Genomic DNA, 18,632 nt, shown 5'->3' with positions numbered 1-18,632 from the left:
CACATTTATAATATTAGTAATGATAGTACATCTATCTTGCCTGGTAGTTACACAATGCAATAGGTAGGTAGAAATGAAGTGCAGTGCAATGATCTTTCAGTTACGTAACCTGTGACCCGCCGTGAGACGTCGCCAAGCTAGTTCAATGCCAGTGTCAGACGCCAAGTAGGACAGAAGTATTTCCTTCACTTTGACCTTAAAACTTAGTATTTGCAAGTAATCATGATACAAAATAATGCCGTTTGTAAGATAACTCTTTTTATTTACTCACTCATATTTCTGCCTGCGTGCCCGGAAAAAACCGATGTTATTTTTTTTTTTAATATAAAAATAAAATAAATAAAAAAGTACATTCCGATACCGGGAATCGAACCCGAGCCTCCTGGGTGAGAGCCAGGTATCCTAGCCACTAGACCATATCGGATATGACTGAGGTAGTGAATTATTCATCCATATTTAAGTAAGTTATTGCTACTATTGATTGTACTCTAAAATATTTCTAAAAATACCATAAATGAAAAGTTTTAAGGAAAAAATAATCAAAACATTGATAATGCGAGATAATACCCACAATCTCATTTCCGTTTTATTACTTTAATTTCATGCTTCCTTATCTCAACACTGTCAAAATCGAATGCTACGCTCTGTGAACGAGATAATATAATTTTGAGAAACAGGATGAATTTTCTCATTTTCACTGAATATTGTTCCGCAACTTAACCCAATAAAATGGCATTGTTGGTGGGCTCGAACCACCAACCTTTCGGTTAACAGCCGAACGCGCTAGCCAATTGCGCCACGGAGGCGTTGTCACACGCGCCGATAATTACTAGCGAGTTACATTTACACATATAGCTATAACATACGTGCCTACATGGCCTACACAATTTCACTTGAATACTAATAATATGAAATCAACAACCTTGCCACGCTTAATCCAGACACATTTCGGTAAAATGTATATAAACACAAATAAATTGACGTTCCTTGACGTTTCAAAAGTGCTTGTATTAGGCCTACTTGAAATAAATGAATTTTGAATTTTTTGAATTTAAATAAATATGTATAAATTCATGTATGGTGTGGACTACTGCCTGCGATGCTGAGAGATAAGCTCAAAGTATCCGCTAGTCTATTGGTTTAAAAAAAAAGGTTACTTATTCGATCGCGTGAAAGTTAAGTATGATTTATATGGAATCGAAAGAGCGCCATCTAGTATCAATATTGTTTCCTAGTAGTAGTAATAGTAGTAGGTACACGGACTTGGAATCGAATGGTGGCATCCTATTACAAGGACGACTGTATTAATAATCCGACATCGAGCCAAGAACAGGTCCTCAGGTTCAGTCTTAAGTATAAATTTACCGACGAAGATGAGAAATGCAACAGTCTTACTTATAGTTGGTGTTGAAACGCCCTTAAAGTACCAAGTGACTAACATGAGTATGCTCTCTGAATGGAATCCAAACTAGATTCCGAAAGAAATTACGCCACAGCCGTGCGGGCCCGCTGTTACGTCATCGTGCATACCTCCCAAACGATCACTTTCACTTTAATCACCATAAGATCGCCCCGACAAGTGAAAGAAAGGTAATTTTTATTTCCGATGTATGTACTTGTTACACTTTAGTTACCACTCAATCTCTGTACGAGAAAAAAACTTTTTTAGTATTTCATTCTAAAAAAGATGGTCTTCTTAAATTGATGGTCGCAAAGCGGCACTTTTGACGTGTTCCTTGCATGCATTGCGAAGTTTTGCTCTGGCTCTGTTTATAGGCGATGATTTTGCACTCTACATGAGGTGGGCTAATGATAAGCCCGTCACACAAGATGGTAGCTTTTGTAGCCGCCGCTTGGGTTAACGGATACCTTTAAACGTTGAGTGCGGTTCCCTATAAGAGAGCTAGGGATGACGAGCCGTGGAACATTTTGAAGGGATATTGCCTCTTGCAATGACAATGTTTTAAGTTTTGAAAGCGTATTATTATAATCCAGTCACGTTAGCCGAAGGTCAACGGAATCGTTACACAAAGGTCGAGCGTGAAGTGTATGCGATTAATCAAATGAATTGGTCGGTCGTGGGACTCGCGGCAAAGGGCGGTTTTGTTCCACTAACATTTAAGTACTGTGAATGTTGTGATAGAGCTTTAATTACGAATAAAGTAATACTTACAATTGGTTGCAGTAGGTAATAAAAACCAATTAAAATATAACGTTTTATATTCACAATGATTGTTAAAGCAGTAGTCAACCACTCTGGCCCAGTGCACATTGGTAGACTTCACACGCCTTTCAGAACATTATGGAGAATTCTCAGGCATGCAGGTTTCCTCACAATGTTTTCCTTCACCGTTGAAGCAAGTGAATTATTTTTTTGCTTAAAACGCACATAACTTAAAAAGTGGTGCTGGGATTTGAACTCGGCCCACCGAAGTCCACCACCACTGGGCTATCACCACTTAATTTTTAATACTTACTCACAACTAGAACTACCTTAATTAAAAAAATCTCAAAGCTAGGATTCGTTGAGTTTATCTAATAGGTCAAAGGCGTCTTAGTTTTCATAACCTTTTTTTTAATTTTTATAATAATTGACGGTCCAAGCAGATAGCCTATCTAATGGTCAGTCGTAAACAGGGCAGGGCAGGGCATGCAAATAATAATAATAATAATATTTTAGGCAGGCGTACAAACCAATATATCAACTTTTATATAGCGACCATACAAAGAAATCTATAATTAAATGTACACCTTAAAAGTTACATCTAACTGAATTAGTTAATTAACTTATTTCATGTCACAGAATCTTTGTTAATTTTCAATTTTTTGACTGACGACAGACGGCCTTGAGTATTCCATTGTTAGAGTTCCTAATCCTTTTTCCCAAAAGGATGCAACACGAGTTCTGACAATACAATAAAAGTCAGGCACTCTCGATTCTCTCGAATCTCGAGCGACCAGGTCCTCCAAATTGCTTACTTTCTATAAATATAAAATTTTTCTTTGCTGCATCATGCATTCAAATGTCATGCATCAATGACGTGGCGTCCGGTTCGGGCAGCACAAATATGGTGGAATTGAGTAATGAGTGCCTGGATTCCGGAAGACCGAAGAAGTTGTAAATTTCGCTTTGTAATAACTTCAGTTGGTTTCACTTTCGCCGAAACCCGTTCCGCGCCGCTTGACGTCCGCCGTCCGCACTTGACGACATCAAGATAAGCAGATATCATTGTAGCCGAAGAGCTGCTGGTAAATATTGCAGAGGCGGCAGATCCTTTCCGATGGATGGACTAAGGGACCAAATTCAGCATTTCAAAAGTACCAAGCATCTCTAGAACTCTAACTTTGGCTTATACCGATATCGTTATCTATAGTCATCGGCAAGATAGGTAGACGCAATTTGCGTACTTAATTTGATTTAATCCGTGATAACCAGTAAAATCTGTAGTAGTAATTTAAAATTTATTCGTTCTACGCCGCACTACGCAAATCTTTCAAAATACGCCATCTACACGCGTTTTCCGTCGAGACATGAGGATCTGAGGATCCTCAGGGGATTAAATCTAAATAAAAATATTATTTATTCAATAAGCTTGTCGTTTCTTTGTTTGTAATTGTAGTGTGAGATAACTACATTCGTAAACATGAAACTAAAACTATGTGGTTTCCAAACACTTCGTGATATAAGAAGGAATCCACATCTAACATCGCTGCATGTTCTTATTGTTACCACCATCTCACATTCAATTCACAACGCACTATTCTTGTTAATGTGATTTGTGATGATAAAACTAGTTGTGCCCAGTTTATCTAATACTTACGTGTATAGTAAGTAACCACCTACCTTCTGTACCTGTATCTTACGCCATTTATTGCCTAGAAAATATTATAACTTGTTTATGTTTTATTTTACGCTAAAAGTATGTTCATTCGTTCACTCGTTCATTAGTAGTAGTAATTACTTGATCAATATTTGACACTAGCTCTTGGACCATGTTTATCATATTAAAATAAGCGACAGGCGTAAGTACAGGCAATAATTCTTTATGAAATTTCACAAACACGTAACAATATTAAACGTTTCGGAAAAATTATAATGGTCGTGGATGCACATCTTTTCTCTTGCACGTTCCTGCTCGTATCCCGTTTTGGTAGCATTGACTACAACAAATACCGCTCGCCTTCTCATATATATCATGTTATAAAGTTCCAAGTCCTGACTGACTAGAAACTTGAAATTATGACAGTATGTCCCTTCAAAACCTAAACACCCTAACAACTAACAAAGGTTTTCTTGGAATTCCACCCGAATAGGGTAAAATAGTAATTAAAAGTCGGTCATCTTCCAAGTTAAATCCATGGAATAGCGGTGATACACGTTTTCTGTTAAACAAACTCCAAAAAATTGCTAACGTGTCGAAACAATTAAAAAAATAATAACCGGGTAGGATTTCGACCTCCGGGGACTGAATTCGAATCCCACCGCTCACCTCTAACTTTTGTAATGTATGTTCGTCGAGAAATTAACTAATTTTAGTACATAGTTTACACATTCAGTGTTTCCGTTACAAGCAGGTTGTGGTACATTATACAATCATTAAACTGCGTAACACAAGAATATGTTGATTGAGTAATTAAAACTAATGAATAGCAAGTAGGTAGCTGATTGTATGTTTTATAATCTTCTTATTACGAGTTTGTGTCTTCTCTGCAATACTTATTTAAGAAAATAAAAATTCTTATCTTTAATATATTTTTTTTTAATTATATGTTAAGTATTATTTACTTTATATTGTTCAAGAACGTCTAAATTTTAAAATTCATGCAGAGTTAGTAAGTGAATACGGAATAAGTTATAAAACTTATTATCATAATGTTATACTAGGTATAAGGCATTGTATACAACTTTGGCTTCCTAATAAAATAAATTAAAAAGTGAGTAAAAGTATTGTCCATATGTGGATATCTATAAAGCCCTATTGCTGGGTACGCGCACAGTAAATAAATAATAAATAAATAAATATACTACGACAATACACACACCGCCATCTAGTACCGTCTAGTAGATCACCGTAGCTTGTGTTATGGGTACTAAGACAACTGATGAATATTTTTAATGAATAATATACATAAATACTTAGAATATACATGTAAACACACGGACACTGACAAACATTCATGCTCATCACACAAACATTTTCCAGTTGTGGGAATCGAACCCACGGCCCTGGGCTCAGAAAGCAGGGTTGCTGCAAACTGCGCCAATCGGCCGTAAATATATAAGCTAAAGATATTTACTGCGGTACAGGCCTCTTCTTTGAAGGCAAATAGTAGAGAGTTTTACAATTATACACATTGGAAGCCTGCATTAACTCCCTCTCAAATAACTTACTTTCTAAATAAGAGGTATCATCTAATGTTTATTTTTGTTAAGTCCAAGGCAAAGTCAAAAATATTTTCATTCAAGTAGGCCCATAGTTGGCAATGTTGATGCGTACTTTACATGAGAACTAAGAAATACACGGTAGTGAGATGATGGCGATAACCATATTCTACAACTTAAAACTAAAGTTACGAGGGTTCCAAACGTGGCCTGGTCTAAGAAGAATCCCACAACAAAATTGGCCGGGTGTTTTTTTTATCACCATCTCACATTGTCATTTAAAATATTAGAAGAGCAACCTGGTTAGAGCAATAAAAATACAGCTTGATGACACGATAAACGTACGGTGAGAACGTCAACAAATCGCAGGTTATTTTTCTGAGAATGCCGCTGTTAGTGCTACAAACAGTGAGATCGATGAAAGCACTTACAAGTGAAAAGCCAAGAGAAACAAACTTTAGCACACTGTTTCTATTACCTACCAACTGGGCTTTAAAGCCAGGTAGGTACATTTTTATACTTATATAACGTTATTGATTCTGCCCAAAATCAGAATTCGAGTCAAAAATACCAAAAAAACATTATTCATCAGTCATCTTGGTTATCTATATACACAGAAAGTCCGAAACGAAAGTAAAACGTCTATTTTTAAACAACTGCTTGAAACTGCTCCGAACCGGTTTTAACCGGTTGTGACTACTTGAGTAGGATTGTCTGGCCATTCTTCCTGTCATTTCACTTCTTTTTTACTAAAACTTGCCTTACAAAATAGTTACAACTTAGAACACTGGCACATGACAACATAACCTTTATTTTATAGGTTATAGAGGCTGTTTTAACTTAATTTTACTGTAAGTAACTAGTATTACGGGCTTATGACTCCTTCGACGGATGTATGAATAAATAGTAATTTCTCACGTACCAAGAATGTGCTGCTTGAAACTACTCTCGATATATATAAACATTCGTCTCGCAGGAACAGTAGTAGAGTGTATTGTGACAGAACACAATGCTGCCACACATCTAACTGTGTTCCGGTCTGAGGGGCGTGGTTGCCGGTACATGAGGCAGGCATATGAGCTTTAACACCTACGCCTCAGGTCAATAGTCACGGGGCGGCATGTTGTAGGACATCTTCCTTGCATGCCCTGCGAAATTTCGCCCTGTTTATAGGTGATGGTTTTAGCTTTGTCATTTATAGGTATAAAAAAACATGAGACAAACCTTTCTCTTAGATTATTGAATATTCGACGAGCTTTCCAACAACATCATTCATAAATAATATGGGGCATTTACAAATGCAATTTTATTTTCTACGAGTAATACATGTAGCGTACTCGTAGAGCGAAGCTTAAGAGTGCAAAGAGATCTGAATTAAATGTATATTTCATATTTAATTCAAATCGCGCGTGCACGCAATGTTAGCGTCAGAAGCAGAAATATAATGTGACAGAAGGTTTCACTTCAATCACGCGCGTGATTATCAAAATCCATATGGACGAATTCGCAGACATAATCGAGTTGTCGTCATCTATGCTTATTAGAAAACGGTAACTGGAAGATTTCTGTACAATTAAGATATTTTGAAAATTTTGATAAGCCGATGCTTTATAATCGATTCAAATGCAAATTCCTTTTTAAATTATTCAAATTGAACCTATCACTTAAAAGTTGCGACGGGTATAGAAACGCAAAAAGCAAGAAAAACGCAGTGGGCCGCCCGGCCGTTTCTAGGTTTTTAAGATATTAAAACCTCTAATAACCGATTCGGCAGACTAAGTTGCGCGGGTCCGCTAGTATAACAATAATAATAAATAAATAATAAAATCTTTTATTTGGGAACACCAAGTTTTCTCTTTGTAGGTACTGTACCTACAAAGAAAAAAATATATTAACTAGATTAAGATCAGCAAGTTATGAAAATAAATAAAAAATAAACAAGCCATGTAGACATCCACAAGACCATCGTCTAGTGGTAACCATTTCTACCTACGGATCACGAGGACTCTAACCCCGGATTGCACCAATAATTGTTATATATCTTATATTTTCACTAGATTGTGGTTATAGTCGTTAAAGCCCACTAAACCGCATTAAAGCAGCGTGTTGAGTCTATACTCTAAAACCGTCCCTCCTGTGAGAGACGAGGGCTGTGCCCAGCAATGGGACGTTGATATACCTACTATGGACGACTAAGGCTACGGTTAATATGACGATTTCGACTACTTCTCTGGCGCAGCGGTTAGTCTCAAAGATAGGAAGTTCCGGGTTCGATCTTGGGTGAGGGTGATTTGATCAACAAATCATCATAGCGACCCACTTTAGATCACGGGTCTTCTCCCAGAATGAGACATAGTTTACCAGCCCAATTGCCCATTTGTGAACTCCAAACGCCATTTCTTCTTAGGCATGAAGATTTCCCCACGATGTTTCCCTTCACCGTTAAAAGAGTGATTTTTAAGCATAGCCGAAATTCTCACCACTAGACTATAGCCGCTTTAACACCGCGAAGGCGATTTGAACGTTTTTATAATTGCTGAATTTTCTCTGGTCATGTGGCTTCGGCCGTGGCTAGTTATCACCCTACCGAAACGTCAACAATCGTTCCGGAAAAAGGCTTTTGATTAGGGGTATGGTATTAATATAACTACCATAACAGGTTAGTGGCTACCATCTTAGACTGCATCATTCATGACCACCAGATGATATTGCGATCTACTAACTATCATGTATACGCTGATCTTAGAAGTAAGGTATTTCTTAGGCCAGTCCCGACCTCCACCGCGCTTCGCAAATCTTTCCCAAAATTGCTGTCGAAACAGCTCCGCATGACTTCTACGACCGTCTTTACTCTGTGTTATTACACACTACAGTGTTATCCAACAACAATCAAATATTATTTAACATCAATTAGTTAATTAGTTATATAAAGCACTTAATAGCTTATATGTTCAGTGGCTGTGCAGCTACCCGCAACCGGTGACCGTGCTGTGTTGTCGCAACACGCGGTCGTTGGCCGGCGCAGGTTCTATTCCGGTCAGTGCACCACTAATTGCGTTGTTGTTGTTTCAGGTACAGTTATTATGTATTGAGTTTGGCGCACGCAACTCCTTCATTATCATCGCTAATGAAAGGACGAGCTGATAAGGTACGAGTAAATTGTGAATTCGATTAAATCGATTTTATGAAACATATGCTTGTATAGTTTATACGCTCAAATAGTTTGCGCACTTTCGTCGGCTACTTCAAAGACTCGGCAAGTATTACCCGCAGTGGATATTGTTTTGTCGCGATTTAGATAATGTAAATGGCTCTTACTTATTGTATCAGGTTCTTGATGATTAAATAGTTTTTAATTATTTATTTCCATATAGTTTCCAAAATAGCCTGTGGATATACCTATTATGGCTATATACTATATATATTAGACGGCCGGCACATATATATGATAGACAGCCTAGAGCGACCCTGCTTTCTGAGTTTAAGGCTACGGGTTCGATTCCCGCAACTGGAAAATGTTTGTGTGATGAGCATGAATGTTTTTCAGTGTCTGGGTGTTATAAGAATTTATCTGTATTTTATAAGTATTTATGTGTATTATTCATAAAAATATTCATCATTCATCTTAGTACCCATAACACAAGCTACGCTTACTTTGGAGCTAGATGGCTATGTGTGCCTTGTCGTAGTATATTTATTTATTTATATTTATTTAACTATTTGAACGGATGAAGTTTAGGGTACCAATTCATTCAGTGGCGAATAAATCTTGAAAAATCTTGAAAAAGGGAGGCATACGATATTTATTGTAGAAAAATATAGCACTGTATTTAGACTTGTCCAATTAGTTTAAACATTTATATAGGTACAAAATTAAGTTTTTGGAAGATTGAACTTCTTGCCTAAGTGTGTCAACAATACATGAAAGCGCCATACTATACCGACATACACCAGAGCCTTATGGGCCGCAGACACCCGACCCCGCCTCGACACAATGCGACACGCGACACCGATGGACACAAACAAACACAACACACATTGTCTTCATAAGCATACGCGACGGATGTTGATCAACTTCCATGTATTTTTAGAATCTTATAGTATCCGGCTCATGAGTACTTTTTGTATGACTTCATTAAGATCAGCGCAATTTTCTGTTGATAACATTATGGAGAACTCTCAGGTATGCAGGTTTTCTCAAGATGTTTTCCTTCACCGTTGAAGCAAGATATTTTAATTACTTAACACGCTTACAAATTAAAAAAGATACAGGTGTGTTGTGGGAACTTGGGCCCCCGAAAGTGAAGCTGAAGTCCTAACTACTGGGCTATCACTGCTAAATTGATATCATGATTATAACGATATTTTTATTTTTTTTCCATCTGCAATCAAATTGATCAGTTCGATGGTATATATAAACGACAAGTTTTCTGCGAATTTTCTGCCTCGGCTATTTACTAGCCCAAGATTTTCTCCATGTTGTGTCACACAACACTTAAAAACACTTAAAATGTTGTGACTTTCTCAAACAATTAACATGTAAACATAACTGCGTCTGTGATTCACTATTCCTTTAGAGAATAATAGAATGTAGGGTGTAGTAACATTTATTATGAGCAGTATCACATATAATCAGGTATTTTATGGAGCTACTTTGTATGTCTTTTAGAAACAACATGATTTTTGAAGAAGAGACCAGTTAGTAGATGCCATAGTAAACTAAAAGTGTAAATAGAAAGAAGAAATATGTATGGTTTAAAAGAAGTATGGTACTCCATAACGTCAAATCTGACAAAAATATTATCGTGGATACCTTCCATAATCATTCTCATGTCCTATTCGTGAGCCCTCCTCTCTCATGGGAGAAAGTGGTTCTTTTATTGTTATAATAGAAGCAGATGAGATGCCATAATGAACTGCAAAATGGTAAAATGTATGTTTTAAAAGAAATATAGCACTCCATAACCTATAATCTGCCAAAAATATAATCGCAGTTATCTTCCATATTCATTCTCATGTCCTATCTTAGAGCCCTTCTCTAAAGCGAGAGGCGGCTCACCTGATGGTAAGTGGAAAACCATCGCGGCAAACAGGGAATGCAAGGAACACGTCCTAAAGTGCCTGGAATTAAATATTGGCTTAAAGAGGATTCAGAGCGTAGACTCTCCACGTTACTTTGGTCAAATAGCTTTATTGTTCATTTAGCTTTATGCAGCCGCTATTTAGCACATGAGATATTAGGGTTCTACCACGTATGTCCGTTTTCATTAAACCTACGAATCGCCTTAATCAGATATCTAATGATTTAGATGATGCCTAGAGAAAAAAAAGTTTCACAAACTCTTATGTGATGTCTAAGGCGCCGTCTAAAGCTACGACACCGATTCGGCAGATCGTAAACTTTAGGGGACTCGTAAACTGACACTTGAAAGATGAAAAAGATAAAAGTACTTTTTTAATTCCACACAAAAAATTAAACATATGATAAAACAAACACAAAAACACCACGACTTGTAGCAAGAACGATACCCAAGGTTATAGTGAACATCAATTGGTGAAAGGCAAATAATATAATGTAAAAAATATAGGCCTAGGAAACTTCTTTGATTAAAAAAAAATATTAAAAATATTTATTTCGTTACGTACAGCAAATTTTGCAACATTGAAATTGGGGTCTGCCGAGCAAGTTTCTATTATTACTACTAGCACTTGTGGCAGGCGGCCCCGCTCTTCCAAAACATCATTTACAAATTGAAATAAATAAGTAGATCCTTAACGTATAATTTATAAAGGCGAAAGAATTTGATTAGGCGTTACTTACTTAGGCATTGCCTTGTCCATCGTTTACCATTAGTGCTAGTAGTTACTCGTAAGAAATAGGTGCTGACGGTGCCTCAAATGCGATGCGATTCTTTCACCACCTTATAATGTAAACTGTGTCCCGCTGCTGTCCGCCATGCGTGGCTGCGCAACCCGGTCGGTTGCGGCTCGCGCCAAACGGAACGCATCTGAATGCCGGCTTGCCGTGACTTGCGTTACTATTTTACGTAATTGGAATAACTTAGTACACTCGCTGGCAGCTCCTAGCCACAGCCGTGCGTCTCTTAGCGTAGCTAGGAAGCATGCTATAACCATCACATTTTAGTAGTAGATGAGCTTCTCGAGAGAGCTCGACCGGGGAAGTACTGCTACCATGCTTTTATCTGCCGCCAAGCAGCATTCCCTTGTACCGGTATAAGGGTGTGGTTGCCGGTGTAATTACAGCCACGTGACGCCAGATTTAGCTTTTTCTTTTAAGCGATGGTTAGGGTGATCTGCTTGGTCAGTCTAATACTACAATTAAAAAAAAAACAATTGCACTAGCTTAACAATTCCGTTTGGCCCTTTTCAAAGAATTATCGAAAAGGGTTATCGAGTCTACCGGTGATCCTAGAGCGAGCAGTTACCTTGGCCAACGAATTAGTTTGGCCATCCAAAGGGGCAATGCTGCCAGCATCTTAGTAACTGTGCCTCGCTGCGGTGGTTTCGAGGACGTTTTAGATTTTATTTAGTTTTTAAATAGTTTATTTTAGGTTATAGTTATGTATTAATAAAAATTATATTTTAGAGTTAAAAGAAATACAAATAAAAGTCATTGCACTAGCTGTCTACCTCTACACACAAATTCTGCGTATCCGTTTTCCGCAGATACATTCTTAGATAGATATACATAGATAAAACACATTATTGCACACTAAAAAGCGACATCCCAAAAGAAGATGTCTTTTGTGATTATGTGATGTGTTAATAAATTTTAAAAAACATTATTATACAAAGGCGGAGGTATTTCTAAAACAATCTCTTCCAGACAACCAGACTTCTTAGTTACCAAACCAAACTTAGTTAGCTTAGTTTACCAAGACAAAGGTTCCTCTTACATCTGAATATCAGCTTGATGCCCTGGATTCGGTGGATCGCCGTGCTAGAAGGCTCATCGGTGACCTAGCCAACAAAAAACTTAAGAGTTTGGAACATCGTCGCAAGGTTGCCTGCCTTTCGGTATTCTATAGGATATATTTCGGAGAGTGTGCTCAAGAACTATTTGATTTAGTTCCCCCCTCGCCTTTTTACCATCGAACCGCGAGGCACCGTAAGGATCTGCATCCCTACGTGGTCGATACACCGCGGACGCGTACGAAGCGCTTCGCATCTTCGTTTCTGTTCCGCACCGCTAGGATCTGGAATGCTCTTCCAGCTTCCATTTTCCCCAGTTCTTACAATATGAGTACCTTCAAATCAAGAGAATAGGCATCTTCTAGGCAAGCGCCCTCCACCTTAGGCTGCATCATCGCTTACCATCAGGTGTGACTGCAATCACACCTGCAAGCGCTCGTCTATGAACATAAAAAAAAAATGTTAGATATTATGGCAATGATTTTATGAATGCATCGACGTAATAACTTCTTTAGTTTGTTCTTACAAGTGAGCAGCAGTCTTTTCAACTAAGAACTTTTTAGTATCTGTTACTTCTGATGGCACCACAAGATCCTAGATCGCGCTATCGAAATTTTCAAACTTGGGGTAACTTTCAATGGTGGACCTTGGTCATCAGCTCGAAGGAAGATCTTCCTATTATTGCGGTCGAGCGTATCACCAGAGTTCCCATAGAACTTTAAAATGAAAAGTATTAATGCCGATGATCAAACAGTAGGTGCCAATCGCACTAACATATTATTATGATCTCACACAAGCGATCAGTACATGTCAGTGATGTGACGCTAGCATGCGTCTCGCACGTCGTGGCATGCGGATAAAAAACATGCTCGAGCGGCAAGATGCAATTATTTTGTGCCTCAATATACAAGTGTAGCGCGCGATTCAATATTTTAATATAAAAGCGATAGTTTGTCTGTTAGTTTGTGTATCTGTTTGATAGCTACGTTCGTGGTATGTGACAAATACTGCGACGGTTTTGAAAAAAATTTACGTATAGCTCATCATTCTATGTCGCTAGAATATTTGAACACAAAAAAAAACCGCGAAATATTTGAAACACGTGAAAAGAACCGGCGGAAGTAGCGTTCAACAGCTAGTGTTATAGATTCCCGATTAATTATAATTTATATTCGTTAATTTGGAAGTTATAGGTATGTGGGGTCTTAAAGATAGGATCAAAGTTTACTTAAGTTAACTGAATAGTAAACAAAAAATATGCATACAAACAAAATTAAGTGAAACTAAGACAGTATTTGTCTATATATTAAAAGGTGAAGCAAATGCATTGGTTTTACGAGAATTGTGCGGACAGAGGAGTATGAAATTTCCCACACTTGTAGTTGATGGAGGGTGTGCACAATGCAATTTATTTTTAACTATGCATGAAACATACATCATGTGCATCCAATCAATTAAAGAGCATTGTACACACTACCATAAATTGAGGTAATATTTGACTATCGTAACCGTGTATTTGACAAACACTCCTATATAGGTACTCTTTTCTAATATTTTTTTGGAATATTGTTTGCTTAGATAACTTGTTCGAAATAAGCAGACAAATTGACCTTGGCGAAATCTATGTTTAAAGAAGTAAGGTCTTTGCCAATAGAACTAATGAAAAGGCTGTTCAGACTTATCATTTAAATTAATTATAGTCTGGCATTTCGACCAGTGGCGTTTACTAGTAGGTAAATAGTAGTAGCAAATAGACCTATATCTATACATGAATTTTGAAACGTTAGCACATATATGTTTCATTATACCTAACGAGTTTATGATAATATTTATTAGCTTATATTGAAATTACATTAATCGTTCTCCGTCTGTGTCCCGCACCACACGAACCGCAGCTTGGGCAGCGAGCGTGAAAACACTTCTTATCTACAGTTCGCTCCTCGCTAACCGGAAGATTTCTGCGGAAAATTCTCTCCGGTTCGAGGAAACAAACCCTTCCGTGCCGCGTGCCGACGGCTTGTGTAATTGCTTACCGCAAATTTATCAGCTACGTCATCAGATAGGTTCTATTCCTGTATAGTGGCAGGTTTATTGCTGCTTACTATTTCAAGTATTTTGGTGATTGCCTACACTTTCTGCAACTTCCACTAGCAAACGCCTCAAGGGCTCAGTTGATTGGTTTAGATAGATAGATAGATAGATAGATAGATAGATAAATTCTTTATTGCACACAATTTATAATATAAATTGAAAACATAAATATAAGAAGAATAAAAATGCGCAAAGGCGGTCTTATCGCTTTAAGCTATCTCCTCCAGACAACCCTTAATGAAAGAAGAAAAGGAGTATGGAAACGGGATAGTGCAATTTTAAAAATATATAACATAAACTACATCTACTATATATAACAATAATACGGAAATAAATACATACACATATAAATATATACATATATATATATATATAATTATACACAAATACATCAAAGCAAATATATAAGTTTATGACTCCGTAGATAAATAATATTCTTTTAAACGACTTTTGAAGATGCTTAATGATTTAGACTGTCTTATGTCTCTTGGCAATCCATTCCAGAGTATAACCACCTTGACTGAAAAAGAATTTCCATGCGTATGGTTTAATTGATAGATGTGATCTATGTAAGCTATGTAAACTAGCATATACATGTTTTATACATAGGTAAGACAAGAAGTTTATTTTCATTTCTTTCTGCCCTATATGACCTAGCATTGGCAGGGGAAAAAAATTATATCCCCCGATTATATCCCCTGAAAAGGGATATAATTAACGTGTCTACCTTCTAAAGCACGGGAACATGGGCACGGGAGAAATTTATCCCCGTTGATTACTTATTACATATATATTTTTTGGATATTATTTTCACTTGTGCGCCAATGCTCTGGGAGTTAATAAAGATGTGTGAGAAGATAAATTTATACCCTTTAAGGCCCATGCTAGCCGTGCTGCAGCACGTGCAGTGGCGTGCACTTCATACATGCACAAAAGCACTGCATACCCTAAAATTGAAATATAGCCCGTATAAGAGGAGGATTTTTTCCATTTTATGCAATTTGACTGCTGTATGCATACCCTGGTAAGAAACCCAGTGCACGCCACTAAGCACGTGCTATGGCTATTCTTTTACAAACTGCTATTGAGGCATACACACACTTACTTAACTTCCACTTAACAGCATCCAATCTTACCGCAAAGTCACGGAATAATAACGGATATTTTTCCATACAAATCTATCCGACGGCGGGGAAAGTTATATAATTGCGTTTTCACCTTCGAAGGAAAAGCGCCGATTGCCTGGTGACTTCATAAAGCCCACGCAAATATTATAAACGCGAAAGTGTGTCTGTCTATCCGTTAGTTACCTTTTTGTGATTAAACCGGGCCATCTATGTTGCCATTTAGGCGGGAGCGTTCTAGCCACGCGGCGAGGTAACAGCAGATCAGAATGCAGTTCTCACCTCCCCACCTCAACGTCTGAAGCAATATAAAGAAAAACGGACAGCAGCTTCCTTTGTACTGCTACTACCATCTACTGTGATCACCAATCCGTGCTCAGCGTGTTGATAATGGCCAAATCCTACCGTTGGGAGAGGCCTTTAGTCATGAGTGATATAGGCTTTTTGATTGATTTAATTGTTCTCAATATGTTACGAACAATGAACATAAGATTCTCAAACTCAAATATTGTATAGGCTAATGAAGGCTTGTGTTTGACCAGTGAAAATCAATGATGAATGCTAGACTAAGATAGCGTTTGCTTACAGGATGCCTTTTGGCTCTTTCCTCGCCGATTATCAAGTTATACAAAACGCCGGAATGGGCTTTATTTGATGTTAATTCAGAGATTAAGTAATTAACCTCTCAGGGGTTCCAACAATCGATCGGAGCGTCTAGCAGTTTTTTTTTTAAAGCGTAATACGATGCCGAATGTAATGATGTGAACGGAGAAGTTTTTATAATAAGTATGCGCATAAATTCAACGCAAGCAAAGTCGTGAACATCAGTCAGATTATAAAGAGCCGATTCCCTATGACGTTGAGTTGAGACGATTGGCTTTAGCTTTCACTTTTATTATTACCTCTATACAAACAATAAGAGTTATATATCTTAACTCAATACATGGTGGTCGTGACCATATATGTGATACGAGTGTGTAACTTTTTATCGTATTCATCACTCGTTGGTCTAATGGTTAGTATGATCAACTACGGAATTTTGGAATTTATAAATATATATATATATATATATATATATAACCAGACCGACAGTATAATATATTTATATGTGTGCGTATTTATTTCTATATTATTTATATTTGAATTAGCTATTTATTTATTTTTGTTATATGTAGTTGATGCAGTTTATTTTATGACATATTTTTAAAATATTGATTTCCTGTCCCGTTTCCATAATCATTTATTTTCTTCTTTTATTAAGGGTTGTCTGCAGGAGATCGATTAAAGCGATAAAACCACCTTTGCGCATTTTTATTTTTCTTTTCTTTCTGTATCCAATATTAATTATCTTTATCCCTTAATTGTGTGCAATAAAGAATTTATCTATCTATCTATATCTCGAGGTGTCTTTTCTCTTCCATCGACCATAACTTCGGCATGGCCCGCCCGCTACTACTTGAACTTATTACGGATGGAAAGCAATAATGTAGCCCAATACACAGCAAGCTGAGCGGATTAATTTTACGGATCAGTGCTTTTGCCAGTGCTCACACTTCAGCTCTATCAATAATTTTAATATAACGTAGTTGCTATTATCCCCTTGATACATACGAACGGTCTGCTTCCTTGACTCTAAAACCCACGAACCCTTTAATAATCAAACGTAAGCTTATAGAAAAATCCTTTTATTGTATAAAGGACTACGTAATCAATAAAAGTGTGAATTATTGCTCTAAACAAATTGGTTTAAAAATTTTAAATGATAAATTGAGATGGGAATGGATAAAAAAACACCCGGCTGAGTTTGTTGTGGGCTTCTTCTTAGACCAGGACGCGTTTGGAACCCTCGTAGCTTTAGGTTTAAGTTTACGAATATGGTTATCGCCATCATCTCATTACCATGTACTTACTTCTCATGCAATGTAGGCATCAAAATTGCCATCTATGAGCCCACTTGAATAAAGATATTTTTGACTTCGACTTGGACTTTAATCATTATCATCACATAAACCCTAAACCGGCCCATCAAAGGGCAGGGGTCTCCTCCCACAAAGTCGAACTCGGCCCCTCGAAAGTGAAGTAGATGGCTGTCCCACTGGGCTATCACATCTTAAGTATCTCTATCCATCTTTAATTACACAGAGCGATTACCTGCGGTATCAGGATCCAGATTGGAAACTACTTATTCAATGTTAATATAGTGAGAGGGCATCTTCCTGCACGCCGGACACCGCAGAGCAAGGTCGCCAAACAATAGTGATTTTATCAGAAAACAATGAAGCAACCGTTGAGCAACATTTACGCAGCTACAATGGATTCAAAGGATTACTTCTAAAACACTAAAATACTCACATCCAGCCGTGTTGGATTATCTGATCTGTCAGCCAGAGCATCGTTTAGATGTAGGTCCAAGTTACTTTTTATTCCACTAGAAACTAGCCCATACTAAAGCGATAATAGCCAATATAGCAGTCATAGCCTAGTTTTTAGGGCTGCGACCTACCTTTCGGGGGGACTGAGACCACTTCCCGGCCCGCACCTCTTATCACTTCAGAGTTATGTGCGTTTTTAATTTATTAATAAAGTGTTACTTATACACTTTATTTAACTGTGAAGGAAACCTGCGAGCCTGAGTGTTCTGCAAAATGTTCTCGAAGTCGTGTGAAGTCGACCAATCCGCACTTAGCGATTGTGGTGGTTAACGTCTTAACCCTGCTCATGCAGTGGGTCAGTAATGAGGTGATAATGATGATGATGAAACTAGTGATTGACTGAAATCTCACCAGGTAGTAAGTAATTATGCAGTCAAACATGGTAACAGGCTATTTTGTTAAGGTAATGGATGTTATGTTATACCCATAATCGGTTTTAACGTGGCATCGTACCGGAACTTCACTGAAGGTAGGGTGGTAGCTAGGCCTAGTATATAATAAGCTTCCATTTTTTCCTCCCGGATTTCGTCCCCAGGCCCCACTGAAAATACCACAATGCGCATCCCTGCACCTCCCCGGGAAAAGGATAAAATGTAGGTATCCATAGCTTTATCAACTCTCAGAGCACAGGCGCATAAGTGGAAATAATATCCAAATAATATATGTGTA

The 18,632-nt window shown here is 37.6% G+C and overlaps 1 non-coding gene across 1 annotated transcript; it reads right to left on the bottom strand.

Moving 5' to 3' along the window:
• Positions 1–352: 352 nt before the first annotated feature.
• On the bottom strand, positions 353–424 carry Trnae-cuc. The gene has a single exon. It is a non-coding gene; the product is annotated as a tRNA-Glu (tRNA).
• Between the last annotated feature and the right edge of the window lie 18,208 nt (positions 425–18,632).

This window comes from Pararge aegeria, chromosome 1 (assembly GCF_905163445.1).
Source record: "Pararge aegeria chromosome 1, ilParAegt1.1, whole genome shotgun sequence".
In the NCBI taxonomy this organism is placed as follows: Eukaryota; Metazoa; Arthropoda; class Insecta; order Lepidoptera; family Nymphalidae; genus Pararge; species Pararge aegeria.
This window is presented reverse-complemented; position numbering and strand designations above follow the sequence as displayed.